General features: G+C 45.9%; 1 protein-coding gene across 4 annotated transcripts in view; it reads right to left on the minus strand.

Moving 5' to 3' along the window:
* The window catches only part of LOC144805647 (uncharacterized), a 435,707-nt gene that overhangs the window by 398,171 nt on the left and 21,243 nt on the right, over positions 1–16,293 (minus strand). Inside the window, exon 1 of one of the 4 annotated variants that reach the window (XR_013605562.1) lies at positions 15,096–15,229. The exons of the other annotated variants lie outside the window; for them this stretch is intronic. The gene's annotated coding sequence lies outside the window, so the exon portion shown is untranslated. Of the gene's footprint in view, positions 1–15,095; positions 15,230–16,293 lie in introns of those variants that run through there. 4 annotated transcript variants of the gene reach the window in all.

The following is a 16,293-nucleotide window of genomic DNA, read 5'->3' on the forward strand; positions in this document are numbered from 1 at the left end:
TTGAGTTGGTGGCCTTTGCTTATTTGGAAGAAAGGGGATCTTGTGAAAGCTTTTGCAGCTGTTATTAACTTTGCCAGCAGAGTGGGAGGGAAGTCAATAGGGGCTCTTTTGAAGACGTATGAAGACAAATTTAGGGGAGAGGATTTGGACTAACGGCTAGGGCGCTCGACCTCGGACCTGGGGAACCAGGTTTGAGTCTCGGTAATGTCGCTAAACCTCCTGTGATTCTGGGGAAATCACTTAATGTTCCCATGCCTAACAAAATGAATGTGTGTCCTCATGTAATGTAACTGGTACTATGTAAAGCGCTATGATACCCGGTTCGGTTCGGGTCAAGTTCGCGCTATATAAAACTCTGCAAAAAAATATATATCTCAAAGGTTAGTTACGGAAGTGAGATATGGGGCCACATTGGGGTAGGGGAAGTGCAAAATGCTGCAAACTCTTTCCTGCGATGGGCCCTTTCTGTTTTTTAAAGAATGAGCTGCTGTGATAGAGAGGGAATTGAGCGGTGTAAGCCTAGTGTGCGTAAGTACATTGTGTTAAAAACTGTACCAACCACCGAACCTTATCTTCTAGGGCTTAGAAGCATCCATGATCGTTTTCTATTGACCCGGTTTCGGCTCAACCTCTTCCATTACCTCATGGCACACCCTCGCGGCTTCCACAGAGGCCAGTGCCTCATGCATTGTGGCTGCAATGGTGAGTCTCGTCAGGACATGATGCACTTTTTTTTATGTTTTGTAGTTTTTAGGCTGTCCCTAGAAAGTTATTTATTATTCCCATTCTCAAAAAAGTGGGTTTTAGGTGGGTGAGACCAGCTCTTATCTTTTTACAACTGCTCTCTAATGACACTGTTTTGCATACACTTAACTTTCTATGGGTCGCTGTTAGACTCAGGTCAAGCTGCGATTAACTTCTGTACTGTAATTCATGAATTTTTATCTAGTGTTCTGATTAACTTGGACATATTATATTTGTCAATCTGTTTTATCATTTTATGTATGACTTTTATGGTTTTCTTTTATAAAACTGAATAAAGTTTGTTGATAATAATCACTACGGGATTCATTTACAGGGTAGCATGGTATCCCTCACAATAACTCCAGGAGTCACAGTCCACACAATGTACATGCGTTGTTTCCCCTACTTCCAACCTTACATGTACCCCCAATCACCTGCCCAAACCTCTCACTGCTGATGCCAATGTCGTCCTCCGTCGTCCCGCAGACCATATTTTTGGCCCCTTTGAAACTGCCCATACAATAAAAATGCTGCAGTTGTAAATACATATCAACTACCTTTTGTTGTGTTTGAAAAATGTTATTGAATAATAAAACCTAATAAACATAAGCTGATTATTAAAGCAAAACAAAACATCAATTGCCATACACATAAGAGACAAAAGTAGTACATAAAAATCAACATACTGTAATACAGCAAAGTTATGTAGAGCACAATTCCTAATTTCGGGCAATCTTTAAAGTTCAACAATAGAAACGTTCATAAAGAACAGGAAAGGAAACAAAGAAGGTGGGATACAGTGGTTTCATTAATGTAATGCTTCCTACATATAGAAAAACAAATACTAATTATTTTCCTTAAGCAATCAAGTCCTTACATTAAAATACTAAGAGAAATATATTGAACAATGTACATTTCATATATAATTAGAATTCAATTTGAATATTTTAACCTCCTCCGCATTATTTGACTTATGATTACAACCTGAACACTTTCTGGAAAGGAACCACCTCCTGGGGTTCAAAATCACATATTTTCCAACAATAGGATTCAAACGATAAACATGAATTTCAATTCAATTTATTGATTTAGGCCATTTTGGAGATCAACAATTTTAAATATATACAAAAACAGTGTGCATCATCGACCTTAACTCTGCTTTTGACCTGGTTCCACGAAGCAGGCTATGGAAGGTTTTGGGTACTATGGGCCAGTCGAGGAGGCTCTTGGGCCTCTTGAGCAGTCTACACAAGGGTAATTATACCCTGGCTCGCTGGAGAACCTAGGGCCAGGTGACTGAACGATTAACTATCAATTAAGGTGTTCACAAGGGCTGGGCACAGGCACCCACCCAATTTTCGTTCTATGTTAATGTTGTTCATTATCTGCGATCTTTCTCAATTGATGCACCATCCCTGGTAGGCACAAAACAAACAAGATACCTTCGGTAGCGATGTATCTGTAAAACATATATTAGTTATAGATTACTTAGCTTAGAATTACCCGTGTCAGACTGGATCCGAATAAATTTTTACTTAGCAGTACCCCTGCGTGTCGGTAGGTGGCATCGGTCAACTCCGCGTCCGTCATCTGCGTCATGGTCGCCGGGATGACGCAGCGGTGTCTACTTAGACTCCGCTCCTGCGCGCTAACGTCAGTTCTGATACAACGTTCCATGCCAGAAGCGCAGAGCCATGCAAAACACTGACCCCAGGTGCACAAAACTAGAGCACTGTAAGGGAGTCCCTATCCCTTTAAGTCAGTGTGCAGAACAGGGAGGATGGGTGGGGAGGTAAGTCTATAACTAATATATGTCTCTTACAGATACATCGTTGCTGAAGGTAAGTAACTTGTTCATCTGAAAGAGACTATTAGCTATAGATTCCTTACCTTAGAATAGATACCCCAGTAATACCAAAATAAGTTCACACCAGGAAGTCCTGGAGAACCGAACGGCCAAAAAAGCCATCTCTCTGGACTTGGCTGTCCAGGCAGTAATGCTTAGTTAACGTGTGCAGGGATGCCCACGTGGCTGTGTGACAGGTGTCAACCAGCGGAACTCCACGTCCCAAAGCAGTAGTGGTTGCCGTTGGTCCGGTAGAGTGGGTGCACAGTGCTACTGGAGGTTACTTTTTAGCCAAAGAATAACAGATCTTAATGCATAGGACGACCCATCGAGAGATGGTACCTTTGTGCACTGCCTGACCTTTCTTGGTGCCCACTTAATCCGCAAAGAGTTGATCATCCACCCGGAAGTCTTTAGTGCGGTCAAGGTAGAAAGACAGCACACATTTTGGGTCCAGACAGTGGAATCTACCCTTCTCATTGGAAGGGTGCAAAGGAGGGAAGAAGGTGGGCAATGTGATGGTCTGACCTATGTGGAAAGAGGTAATCACTTTGGGCAGAAAAGAGGGCTTAGTACGGAGGACTACTTTGTCCGGATGGACTGCAAGAAAGGGAGGTCTGGAAGATAAGCCTGAAGCTCACTCACCGTGCGAGCAGAGGTAATGGCAAGCAAAAAAGCAGTCTTCAAAGGAGGCGAAGAGGACAATTATGTAGGGGCTCAAAGGGAGCACACATAAGATAAGTGAGGACAAGAATCAAGTCAAGGAGGAAAGTGATGAGTAATACACTTCAGAAATGTGTTAACAATAGGATCGATGGCTATGCTCAAGAGCTTGGGGTAACAGACTCTTCGTGCTCAGTCCGGAGTGACAAGAATGACTTAGGACCGGTCGCGTTTGATCTTGTTCAGCAATTTTGGCAGAAGTGGTACAGGCGGAAAGGCGTACGGGAGGGCGCAACTCCTCTCGTGACGAAAAGCGTTGCCGAGCGAGAGCCACCCTGGAAACTCCAACACGCAGAACTGCGGACATTGCGTGTTCTCTTCAGTGGTGAATAGATCTAACCAAGGCTCTCCCCACTGCTGAAAGAGACCTTGCATCACCTTCGAGTGAAGACGCCATTCGTGATCCATCATGCACCGGTGGCTGGGTTAGTCCGCCCTGGCGTTCAGGGAACCCTCTAGGTGTTGAAGCACCAGAGATATGCCCTGATGTTCCAGCCATGTCCAAAGGCGAAGAGCCTCTTGACAAAGGGTCCACGACCCCACCCTGCCCTGTTTGTTGCAGTACCACATGGTGGTGGTGTTGTCCGTGAACACCTGCACCACTCTTCCTTTGACAGAAGGAAGGAATGGCTTCAGTGCAAGACAAATCGCCCGGAGCTCCAGGGGGTTGATGTGGTGCCTGGACTCCGCCAGAGACCAGAGGTCTTTGATCTCCACCATTCCCATATGGCCACCCTATCCCAGGAGTGACGCATCCGTCACAACTGTGAACTCAGGTTGGGGAAGGGAGAGGGATCTGCCGTTGACCCAATCCTGGTTCGTGGACCACCACTGCAAGTCCCCTCTGAAATCTGAACGTCATCGGAAAGATTCCCCTGGTGCTGCGCCCACTGGAACTTCAGGTCCCACTGCAGAGCATGTATATGCCCTCTGGCATGATGCACCAGCAGGATGCAGGAGGCCATGAGGCCCAGCAGCCTCAGGGTCATTCTCACTGAAAACCGGGATGGAGGCTGAAACATCGGTATCATAGCCCAAATATCCTGGACTTGCTGCTAGGGAGGATAGACCCAAAACTGTGCTGTGTCCCGAACCGCTCAGATAAAATGGAGCATATGGGTGGGAAGCAGGTGCGACTTCAGCGCATTAACTGTGAACCCCAGCGAATGCAGGAAGTCCGTCGTAGTATGGAGGTGGGAGACTGGTAAGGCCAAAGGGGAGCGTGGTAAACTGAAAATGTGTGTGGCCTACTGTGAACCGTAGGTAATGCCAGTTAAAGTCTGGCACACCGCTGGATCCTTGTCCGGCGAAATGTCTGGGAAGAGTGGCGTCGGCTCTTAACATCTTGCTGAACCCACTTCTTAACTCCTCCCTTTCTACCGGTGTGGTTCCTCAGGCATGGAAACGTGCCTTGATTTTGCCTTTGATTAAAAAGCCCACCCTGGATCCCCTTATCCATGCCACCTATAGGCCGATCTCTCTCCTCCCTGCGCTGGTAAAAGTGACGGAGAAGCATGTGCATCTGTCGATCTCCAATTTCATCGAGGAAAACGACCTTTTGCACATGTCTCAATCAGGCTTCCGTGCTAATTTTAGCACTGAGACAGCCCTTCTCGAGGTCACCGATGCTATCAGGGACGTTTTAGACTCTGGAGGCAAGGCCATGTTGGTTATGTTGGATTTGTCGGCGGCTTTCGACACCGTCCCCCATGAGGGTCTCCTTTTAAGACTCTGGGAGATCGGATTTCGTGGGACGGTGTTGAACTGGTTTAAATCTTTTCTTACCGGCCGCCGGCAAATGATCTCGGCACCTCCACATTCCGCCGAAATGTTGCCGCTAGAGGCTGGGGTTCCTCAGGGTTCTATCCTCGACCCCACCCTTTTTAACATCTATATGGCCCCTCTGGCGGCGGTGGCAGAATCCTTTGGTGCCCAGATCATATCCTATGCTGGCGATACCCAGCTTCTGTTCACTTGTGGCAGAGATGGGGCGTTCGACGGCATGCGGATCAGGGATTGCTTGGGTGCAGTCTTCGAATGGTTTCAGCGGCACGGTCTAAAATGCAACTCCGATAAATCGGAGTTGCTTTTTTTTGGATGTATGCCAGATCCCAGCTGGAAGGCTTGGTGGCAGCAGGATATGTTTCCCCCGGATGACGTCTCTCTCAAGGCGAAAAACCTTGGAGTTTTGATTGATTGTGATCTATCATTCAGACCCCAGATTATAGGGTTATCAGGGAAATGTTTCGGCATCCTCAGTATGCTTAGGAAGTTTCTTCCTCTGCTGTCACTTCATCACAAAAAGACTATCATGCAGGCCCTGATAGGTTCGCGTTTGGATTACGCGAACGTCCTCTATCTGGGTTTGCCCAAATATCTTCTGGCCCGTCTGCAAATTGTGCAGAATTCTGCGGCAAGAGCTATTTTTGGGCTTCCGAGAAGGGCTAAAGCCACTGAGTTGCTCAAAATGCTGCATTGGCTGCCCATCTCCAAGAGGATTTTATTTAAAATCCTGACCCTAGCTTTTAAAGCCCTTCATCGCGTGGGTCCTAAGTACATTGGGAAATGTCTGTCTTTCTATCTATCCAGCAGGACTCTTCGGTCAGCTTCTTTGGCCAAAGCTGTTGTCCCCTCTATCAAGCGTACTAGAACAGGAGGCCGTTCGTTTCGATACCTGGCTTCTCGGGGTTGGAACGAGCTGCCTCTCGCCTTAAGAAAAGCCAATAGTCTGCTTGTCTTCAGGAAAGAGATGAAAACCTGGCTCTTTACTCAATAGAGTTCTTCTGATTCCTCCTGTTTTTAGCTGTTGTGTTTTCATTCTGCCTTTAGCACTCTTCGCTAAAGCGCCGGGATGCTCTTTGGAGTAGCTGTGCGCTATAGAAGAGATTAAATAACATAACATAACATAACAGTGGGCAGGCAAGACGGGGATGTGAAAGTAAGTGTCCTGCAAGTCCAACGCTACCATAAAATCTCCAGGGTCGAGGGCAGACAAGACCTGAGCCAAGGTTAACATCTTGAACTTCTCCTTCCGGAGGAAGCGGTTGATGTCCCGGAGGACTAAGATAGGACGCAGGCCTTTGTCCTTCTTGGGTACCAAGAAGTAGTGGGAGTAGCAACCACAACCTACTTCTGGCACAGGGACGTGTTCAATAGCTCCCTTGGCAAAGAGATTTGTAACTTCCTGGCAGAGAGGGCGAAATGATCCTACAACATGGGATGGAGTGTTGGTGACATGGAGGGAGGGGTAGTCTCGAAGGGGAGGGAGTAGCCCTTTCGGACTATTTGCAAAACCCACCTGTCTGACGTGATGTTGAGCCGGTGGGGGACGTGATGGCGGATCCTGCCACCCACTGGCAACTGGTGGCCCTGGAAGATCGGACTAGGAAGGTTTGGAGGCTGCTATGGGGGGCTTTGGTGGACTGGCCCGCCCGCTGGCCCCCAGACCCATGACGCAGGGTCCCACGTCCCAACCATGCAGAGGCTTGGTAGCTTGTACTACCCTGTGGCTCTGGGTGGAACGTGGTGGGGCACCCCTTCTGTAGCCACGATAGGCAGACTGCATGGGGTTTGAAGTTGTCGCGAGGCCCAATGATCTGGCTGTAGCCCTAGAGTTCTCGAAACACCCAAGCGCCTTGTCACCATACAGGCGACGGCCATCAGAGGGCATGTCCAAAAGGTTAGATTGGACATCGCCAGAGAAGCCAGACGTTCTTAGCCAGGAGTAGCGCCCCAGGGCTACCGACGTGGAAACCGTTCTACCCAGCGAGTCGGCGGTATCCAGCCTACACCGGAAGGTGAACTTTGCTGCGTCTCGACCCTCAGCAACAGCGCGGGTGAGCACAGCCCGGGCCTCCTCCATGCACTGCGGCAGCACCTGAGCAACCGTATCCCACACTGTGTGTGTGTGTGTGTGTGTGTGCGTGTGTGTGCGTGTGTATAACGGCCCAAGAGACATGCAGTGTTCACCGACCGCAGTCCTAAGCTGGCGGAAGAAAACATCTTCTTCCCAAGATGGTCCAGCTTCTTGAATTTCCTACCTGGCAGAGCAGTGGGGAATGCACCCATTGAGGATGAGGCTTTGACCACCAAGCTCTCAGGGGTAGGGTGTTAGGAGAGGAGTAATGGGTTGGCCAGGGCCGGGTGGTGGCGTCAGGTAATCATCCTGTCCACAGGAGCTGCTGGGCTTGGACCAAGTTCCCAGAAGCATGTCAGTGAGGGGCTCATTAAAAGGCAGCAGGGGCTCCGAAGAGGCTAATGCCGGCTGAAGTACCTCAATCAGAAGGCTAGTCCTGACAGCCACCGTAGGAAGCTCGAGGCCCAAGGCCTCAGCCGCCCTACTCAACACCACAGCGTAGGAGGCTCCCTCCCCATAGCCACGGTAGAGGGAGAAAGCATACCAAGGTCTGGGGAGGTATCCAGACCACTGGCATCACCCAACTCCTCTTGCCAGTCTGGCTCCTCAAGTTGGTCTGCTAGAGAGTCAATAGACCCCTCCCAGTCCTCCACAGGCTGCCACTCAGGGCGGTAGGGAACGCAACAGAGGTACAAAAGTCCGGCACCGTGTCCATGTCGGGGTGAGGATGGGGTTGGGATTGACGCCAGTTGGGGGCACAACCGGCGTCTGGGGCGTCGCCACTGGAATCGGCGCCGGGGAAGGTACTGTGAGGCGACCAGCACCAATCCGGATCCAGGTCTCGATCCTTCGGGACCCTGCAGCGAGAGGGCCAGAGCCTATGGTATCAAAGGCCTACAGCCCCCAGCCGAGTCTGTGGGGCAGAAGGCACGCCTGCGGAGTCGGGCTGCCCAAAGATGCTGTGCAGTGCTTCGTTAAATTGACAAACCTGGGCATGAGGCCACTCTGAGAAAGGTGGGGAAGCGTGGAGCCGCCCCGGAGACCGACGACGCTCCGGGTCATGTTGGCCGACAGACAGAGAGAAGGCAAAGAGCGACGATGCATCTTTGCCTTCTTTTTGTGCATCAACTTACTGGAGGAGTGCGAAGACTTCGAAGAGGAATGGTGATGACTCAGTGACTGGTCCTGAGACCTTCTCGATGGGGATTTTGGGCTACGCGGAGCAGACTGCCGGGCCTCTAAATGCTTTCGGGACCGTTTCAGCAAAAACTTCAGGTTCATCGCTGGGCAGTCAGAGCACGACTTCGCATTGTGAACGCGCTCCAGGCACCAAAGGTACACGAGATGCGGAGCGGTGACCGACATCAACTTGTGACAGGAGTTACAGGGCTTGAAGCCGGTCCGACGCGATGGGACATCCCTCGTGCTACCAGAACTCGAAGACTAAAAAAAAGAGGTCGACAAAAGTCGAAAAAGGGTTTAGTAAAAAACTGACTCAAAGGCACGCCCTCTCCGGATCTGGGTTGGCTGGCGCGGAAAATGACTGACGTCAACGCGCAAGTGTGGCGTCTAAGTAGACACCGGAATGTCATCCCGGCGACTACGACGCTGGACACGGAGCCGACTGACCCCACCTACTGAAGCGCAGGTGTACTGCTAAGAAAAAATTTCTCTGAATCCAGTCGGAAGGCTTGGGGAAATTCTAAGGTAAGGAATCTATAACTAATATTCTCTTTCAGATACAAGCATCCTGGGACCGGTTTCGGGGGTAAAGCCCCTCATCGGCCAGGCTAGCTTGAATCCAGTAGCAAAGTAAGCAAGGGACCCATGTCTGGGCATACCCTGCCAAATCAGGGCAAACAAAGCAAACACAAGGAGATGATGGACGAACAGATTAAACTTTTCAGATACTCACCCCCAGTCACAGATCTGGGTTGAATCCATCATCGTTCTTAAGCCCACTTCTCCAGCCCAGTTCAGGCCCAGCCATATAAAAATCAGTCTTGACCCTGTGTCCCATGGCAACAGTCCAGACCGAACTGCCAAGTCAGGTCTCAACTGGACCATAAACAAGCATACTGGGATTCAACCTAGACTGGCTGAGGAGGGATGTTAATCCGAAACCGGTCCCAGGATGCTGGTTTCCGGTCCATGGAAGACCTGGGTTGGCAGACTGATTTGCATATGGCCTGGTCTGAACTGGGGTGGCAAAGTGAGCTAAAGAACGATGACAGACTCAACCCAGATCTGTGACTGGGGGTGAGTGTCTGAAAAGTTTGAGCGCTCCGTCCATCATCTTGTGTTTGCTGGTAAAACTTATTTCAAAAAGCAACCAAGTCTGCTCTAAAGTACGTGCACCTAAAAAAAAGCAACAGAAATGAAATCACAATGGAAACCTTTACATTCTTTCAAATGTGGTTGCATAAACACAGAGAAATGAAAAAAGGGCAAGATCAACCACCTGCACCTGTGCAAATTTGTACAAACCGAGTATAAATATTGGTGCATCGAAGTTCATTGCAGTTAAGGAAAAAAACCAGAATGGTGACAAGGGGAAGATGAATTTCAAATACAACGTCTGCCTAATGGTAACCCAACGTGATTAGGAAAACGTCAAAGTAAAAGGGCGTAAGGAAAGTCCGAATTCATACCAATATCACCCTCAGCAAAAAAGGGAAATAAATACTGAAACCTATGCACTATACAACACTGGTAGTGCCAAAGAATGGAAAAAATTGAACAGTTTGCAAAAAATCCACAAAGGAGGGTGAAAACATATCAACTGAGAGAAAAAAAATGATACCTTGTCAATTCACGTTCTTAGAAAAGGTATTTAAAAACACCAAAAACAGGAATACAGTGTAAACAGGACTACAGTGGACGCATAAGAACTTATGATGTAAAAAGGATGACACAGGAATGTATGGACTCAAACTCACAACAGACCCCTCCCCCCAAAAACAACAAAAACTTTTGGCTGAATTTTATAAAATGTGCAGCAGGTGTCTTCAACCAGTAGCTCCCAGACACCACTGGATTATCTCACAGCTTTTAGTTAATTTTTAAATAAGAACAAGGTCATATTTTCCTTTTAAAGTTAAGGGAAGGCTGTGTTTCTTTTATATTATTATCATCAGGCTGCAGCTAGCAGAGTCTGATAATGTAAATGTTATTTTTTTTTATCACACGCACGATTACCAAAAAGGCATCTTGGCACGAGTGTCATTTGAAACCTGACTGACCCTTTATGCTCGTCCTAAAACTACTCCCCCAACACTGCAACCTACCCTCAAAACACTACATGGCTACACTGTCTGCTTCTGCCATAACACTGCCCTCTATCCTGCCACCCCCACCCAAACTGACCCCTACCCTCAAAACACTACATGGCTACCCTGAGATCTCCTTTAGTGAGATCTCTTTTCTGAGTAAAACATTTCTGGCTTTCCCCTCCTGTATAAGGCTTTAGTCCGGTGTGAAGTCTCTCATGTGAAGTGACATTGTATTCAAGACTAAAACTTATCTGACATTGAGAACACACATAAGGCTTTCTTCTCCCGTGTGAGTTTGCTCATGTCAAGTGAGAAGTAATTTGTAACCAAAACGTTGCTTGCATTTCGAGCACTCATAAGGTTTTTCCCCAGAGTGGGATCTCTCATGAAGCATAACACTGTCTTTCAGATTCAAGCTTTTAAGGCATAAGGATTTTCTCCAGTGTGGAGTTTCTCATGGTGAGATAGCGTTTTTCTCTGCAGCTTTTCTGGCATTCAGAGCACTCATAAGGTTTTCCATCAGTATGGAGTCGCTTATGGTTAGTGAGGCTGTGCCTATCAAACAGGAATTTCTGGCATTCACCGCATTGGTGATGTTTTTTCCCTGGGTGCGTCTGCTCATGTAGAGTGAGATTGAGTTTAAAATGTATGCTTTTCTAGCATTCCGAGCACTGAATTATTTTGATGGTGTGTTTTCTTATGGGGCCTGCAACCATCTCTACCTCTGAATCTTTTCTGAAATTTTAGAGCACTGATCATTTATTTATACAGTGTGGATTCTCACATGTTCAGTGAGATGAGATTTACGGATGAAACATTTTTGACATTCGGAGCACTGATAAGGTTTTTCCCCAGTGTGGATTCTTACATGCTGAGCGAGAGTCCTTCTTTCACTGAAACATTTGTGACATTCAGAGCACTGATAAGGTTTTTCCCCAGTGTGGGTTCTTATGTGATGAATGAGACTGTTTTTTGTACTGAAAGATTTCTGGCATTCATAGCACTGATAAGGTTTTTCCCCAGTGTGGGTTCTTATATGATGAATGAAACTGCTTTTTACACTGAAACATTTCTGGCATTCAGAGCACTGATAAGGTTTTTCCCCAGTGTGGAATCTCACATGTGCAGTTAGAAGTGATTTAAGTTTGAAATCTTTTGAGCATTCAGAGCACTGATAAGGGTTTTCCCCAGTGTGGGTTCTTATATGCTGAGTGCGACTGATTTTGTCTCTGAAACATTTCTGACATTCAGAGCACTGATAAGGTTTTTCCCCAGTGTGGGTTATTGTATGTTGAGAAAGACTTCTTTTGTCTCGGAAATATTTCTGGCATTCAGAGCACTGATAAGGTTTTTCCCCAGTGTGGGTTTTTATATGCAGCGTGAGACAGCCTTTTTGACTGAAACATTTCTGGCATTCAGAGCACTGATAAGCTTTTTCCCCAGTGTGGGTTCTTGTATGCCGAGTGAGACAGCCTTTTTGACTGAAACATTTCTGGCATTCAGAGCACTGATAACGTTTTCCCCAAGCGTGGATCTTTGTATGCTGTGTGAGACTACTTTTTATACTGAAACATTTCTGACACTCAGAGCACTGATAAGGTTGTTCCACAGAATGGGTTATTGCATGTCGAGAAAGACTTTGTTTGCTACACAACGTTTTCTGGCGTTCAGAGCATTGATAAGGTTTTTCCCCAGTGTGGAATCTCAAATGTGCAGTTAGAAGTGATTTACGGTGGAAATGTTTTGGGCATTCAGAGCACTGATAAGGATTTTCCCCAGAGTGGATTCGTGCATGATCAGTGAGTCTGCTTTTGTAACTGAAACCTTTCTGGCATTCAGAGCACTGATAAGGTTTATCCCCAGTGTGGGTTCTTATATGCTGAGTGAGACTGATTTTGTCTCTGAAACATTTCTGACATTCAGAACATGGATAAGGTTTTTCCCCAGTGTGGGTTATTGTATGTCGAGAAAGACTTCTTTTGTCTCGGAAATATTTCTGGCATTCAGAGCACTGATAAGGTTTTTCCCCAGTGTGGGTTTTTATATGCAGCGTGAGACAGCCTTTTTGACTGAAACATTTCTGGCATTCAGAGCACTGATAAGTTTTTTCCCCAGTGTGGGTTCTTGTATGCCGAGTGAGACAGCCTTTTTGACTGAAACATTTCTGGCATTCAGAGCACTGATAACGTTTTACCCAAGCGTGGATCTTTGTATGCTGTGTGAGACTACTTTTTATACTGAAACATTTCTGGCATTCAGAGCACTGATAAGGTTGTTCCACAGAATGGGTTATTGCATGTCGAGAAAGACTTTGTTTGCTACACAACGTTTTCTGGCATTCAGAGCACTGATAAGGCTTTTCCCCAGTGTGGAATCTCAAATGTGCAGTTAGAAGTGATTTACGGTTGAAATGTTTTGGGCATTCAGAGCACTGATAAGGGTTTTCCCCAGAGTGGATTCTTGCATGTTCAGTGAGTCTACTTTTGTAACTGAAACATTTCTGGCATTCAGAGCACTGATAAGGTTTATCCCCAGTGTGGGTTATTACATGTCGAGAAAGACTTCTTTTGTCTCGGAAATATTTCTGGCATTCAGAGCACTGATAAGGTTTTTCCCCAGTGTGGGTTTTTATATGCAGCGTGAGACAGCCTTTTTCACTGAAACATTTCTGGCATTCAGAGCACTGATAAGGTTTTTCCCCAGTGTGGGTTCTTGTATGCCGAGTGAGACACCCTTTTTGACTGAAACATTTCTGGCATTCAGAGCACTGATAAGCTTTTTCCCCAGTGTGGGTTCTTGTATGCCGAGTGAGACAGCCTTTTTGACTGAAACATTTCTGGCACTCAGAGCACTGATAACGTTTTCCCCAAGCGTGGATCTTTGTATGCTGTGTGAGACTACTTTTTATACTGAAACATTTCTGGCATTCAGAGCACTGATAAGGTTGTTCCACAGAATGTGTTATTGCATGTCGAGAAAGACTTTGTTTGCTACAAAACCTTTCCTGACATTCAGAGCACTGATAAGGTTTTTCCCCAGTGTGGAATCTCAAATGTGCAGTTAGAAGTGATTTACGGTGGAAATGTTTTGGGCATTCAGAGCACTGATAAGGGTTTTCCCCAGAGTGGATTCTTGCATGTTCAGTGAGTCTGCTTTTGTAACTGAAACATTTCTGGCATTCAGAGCACTGATAAGGTTTATCCCTAATGTGGGTTTTTCTATGCTGAGTGAGACTGTTTTTATCAATGAAACATTTTTGGCAATCAGTGCACTGATAAGGTTTATCACTAATGTGGGTTTTTCTATGCCGAGTGAGGCTGTTTTTGTCACTGAAACATTTCTGGCAATCAGAGCACTGATAGGGTTTTTCTCCAGTGTGGATTCTCATATGCTCAGTAAGATAATATTTACGCCTGAAACTTTTTTTGCATACTTTGCACTGAGAGTGGTTTTCCCCAGTGTGCATTCTGTCAAATTCTGTGAGATAAGATTAATGTCTGAATCTTTTTTGGCACAGATAACTTTTTTCCCCAACTTTGGTTATTTTGCCGCGAATGAGGCGGGTTTGAACACTGAATTTGTTCTCACATTCCGTGTTTTTATAAGGTGTATTCCTAGAGTTACATTTAGTTTTCTCTTGCTTATATACCACGGTAAGAGTGAACCTGATTTTAGAGTCGGGCTTGTTTAGAAAATGTTCAGCATTTATCTCTAAAAGAAATTGTGTATAATCTTCTTAACACTTGAATTGAGCAAAATATGTCTGGAAGCAGCCCTGCAACATCAGTTGAAATTTTTCTAGCAGATAATAGTCTTTAGGTTATAGCCTCTCCAGCAGCAACTTATTTTGTGACTGAAGTTTTTCTCAAATCTATTTGTATAGGTTCTTAGCAATGCAGTAATAAGGTGTTAGTCTGATATTTAATGATTAAACTGATAAGTACCTTTTTGCACTGATGTAATGGCAGTAACTGGGCGTTAGAACGTGCACAGTACTATTGTGGATCATTAGTCGCAGAACATCAGTTCCTTTTACCCATGCGATGTTAGGTGTGAGGTTAAGGTTTATAGTTCTGAAGACGAGGATTTATTTACAGTAGCTATAGCGCAACAGTGCTCCTTTAATCCATTTTTAGACTAAACAGTTGTACATCTCACTCCTGCAGAACAGATAATGTTGAGGCGATTTACATATAATTACAGAACAGTACACAAAAAACGGAAACAATCTGAGATGGTCATTAACACAATAAAGTGGTGAATTTTTTAAGGTTTTTGCAAGAGTGAGCAGTGTGGGTCGTGGTGTCATATCCAGAGGCAGATAGTCTCAAACTTGCATAACTGGTTAAAAACGGTTGTTGAACAACGGTGATTTCCCAATCTTTTGGTTGTTAACGTATCAACTTCGGAGTCTTCTTTCAGCGTCTTCTCTTTAATGGTATGCAGAAGAAACCTTTTGTTATAACTTTCTTTTATGCAGTGTGTGCTTCCTCTTTGGAATTACATGATGCTTTAGATGAACGTTATTCTGTGATGCTGAGGCAATTTGTCTACTGGATGCTGAAGTGGTCTTTCTACATTATTTCTGATGCTGTGTGCACAGATATGGCTTTGCTCTGGGTTAATGAAATGCAAAATTAGAGACTTCACTTACAGGTATAGTACTTTCCACACCTAGATTTTTGGAAAAATGCTGGATGTCCTTCAGATTTTCCAAGTAATCCTTCTTATGGCACCGACATTCAGTTGCCTTGTGCTAAATCTTGCTTTCTTTGTCCGTAATTTCAATCATCTATAGTATTAAAATGAAATAGTTAATACATGTAAATTTCCAAAAATATACTTTACAAGCCAAATCAATGCAGAATTTTGAATACGTTGAGCTGTTGAGAGTACTTGGATGTAGGAGTGAGGATTTGTAGAATTTTCAACATTTTATTAAGCTCACAAAGGATACATGTACTCCTTGGAGTTGTAACACAGAATCTCAAAGGCAGATATTAAAGTCATATGGACTGGCACCAAACAGATGTTTAAAAAAATACTATTAATTAATTTGTAATATAGATTTCTGGGACAGGAATGACCCCTCCACGGACAACAGGTGTATTCCCCTGCCCTGAGTTACCACCTACTTGTATCTGGTATTCTGACTTTTGAGCTCTGGCCTCTGCCTCAAGCAAATCTATTGTGTGCTGCGAGGACTATGCCTAGACCTATCCCTCAACTATGGTCCAGAGTATGAATCAAGGGCGATGAAATTAAGCCGTACTTTCATGTGTTCATTTTATTCCACCTGATTATCAGTTTGTTAGGTTTTTCTGCACCTGGACTTACTGGGTGCAGAAAATCAGGACACAATTTCTTTCCAGACAGAAAAATTAGACTGAAAAGACGTAAAAGACTCTGGGTGCAGCAGAAGCAGCCAAGACTTATGCTGTTTTTTTTTTACTAACTAGGGGAACACACAATTCTTCCCTCTGTTGGTGTTCACAGTCGTCGTCATCCTGTGATTCGGCTTTGAGTGCAGAGCGTATCGAGTAGAGCCGAGGGGGCCGAACCGGAGTTCATGAGCAAGCAGAGCGGAGCCTGGGATGACTGTCTGGGTTTGTTTTGTGACCGGTTCCCGCTCCCGCAGGTTTCTCCCGCTTCACCCGCGTCCTGTTATACGGGCGCTTTAAGTACTACGGATCTGCTGCGAGGGCAGGAACGGCCACTGCTGGCACCGCGGTGCTAAGGCGCTGCTGGTGCGGAGGCCACTGCAGGGGTCAAAGGAGCATTGGCCTGCGGTGCTGCTGGCGAGCCGGCTGCTGCCGGGCACAGAGGAGCACAGAGGGCACAGAAGAGCCTTG

This window comes from Lissotriton helveticus (genome assembly GCF_964261635.1).
Source record: "Lissotriton helveticus chromosome 1_1 unlocalized genomic scaffold, aLisHel1.1 SUPER_1_unloc_17, whole genome shotgun sequence".
NCBI lineage: Eukaryota > Metazoa > Chordata > Amphibia > Caudata > Salamandridae > Lissotriton > Lissotriton helveticus.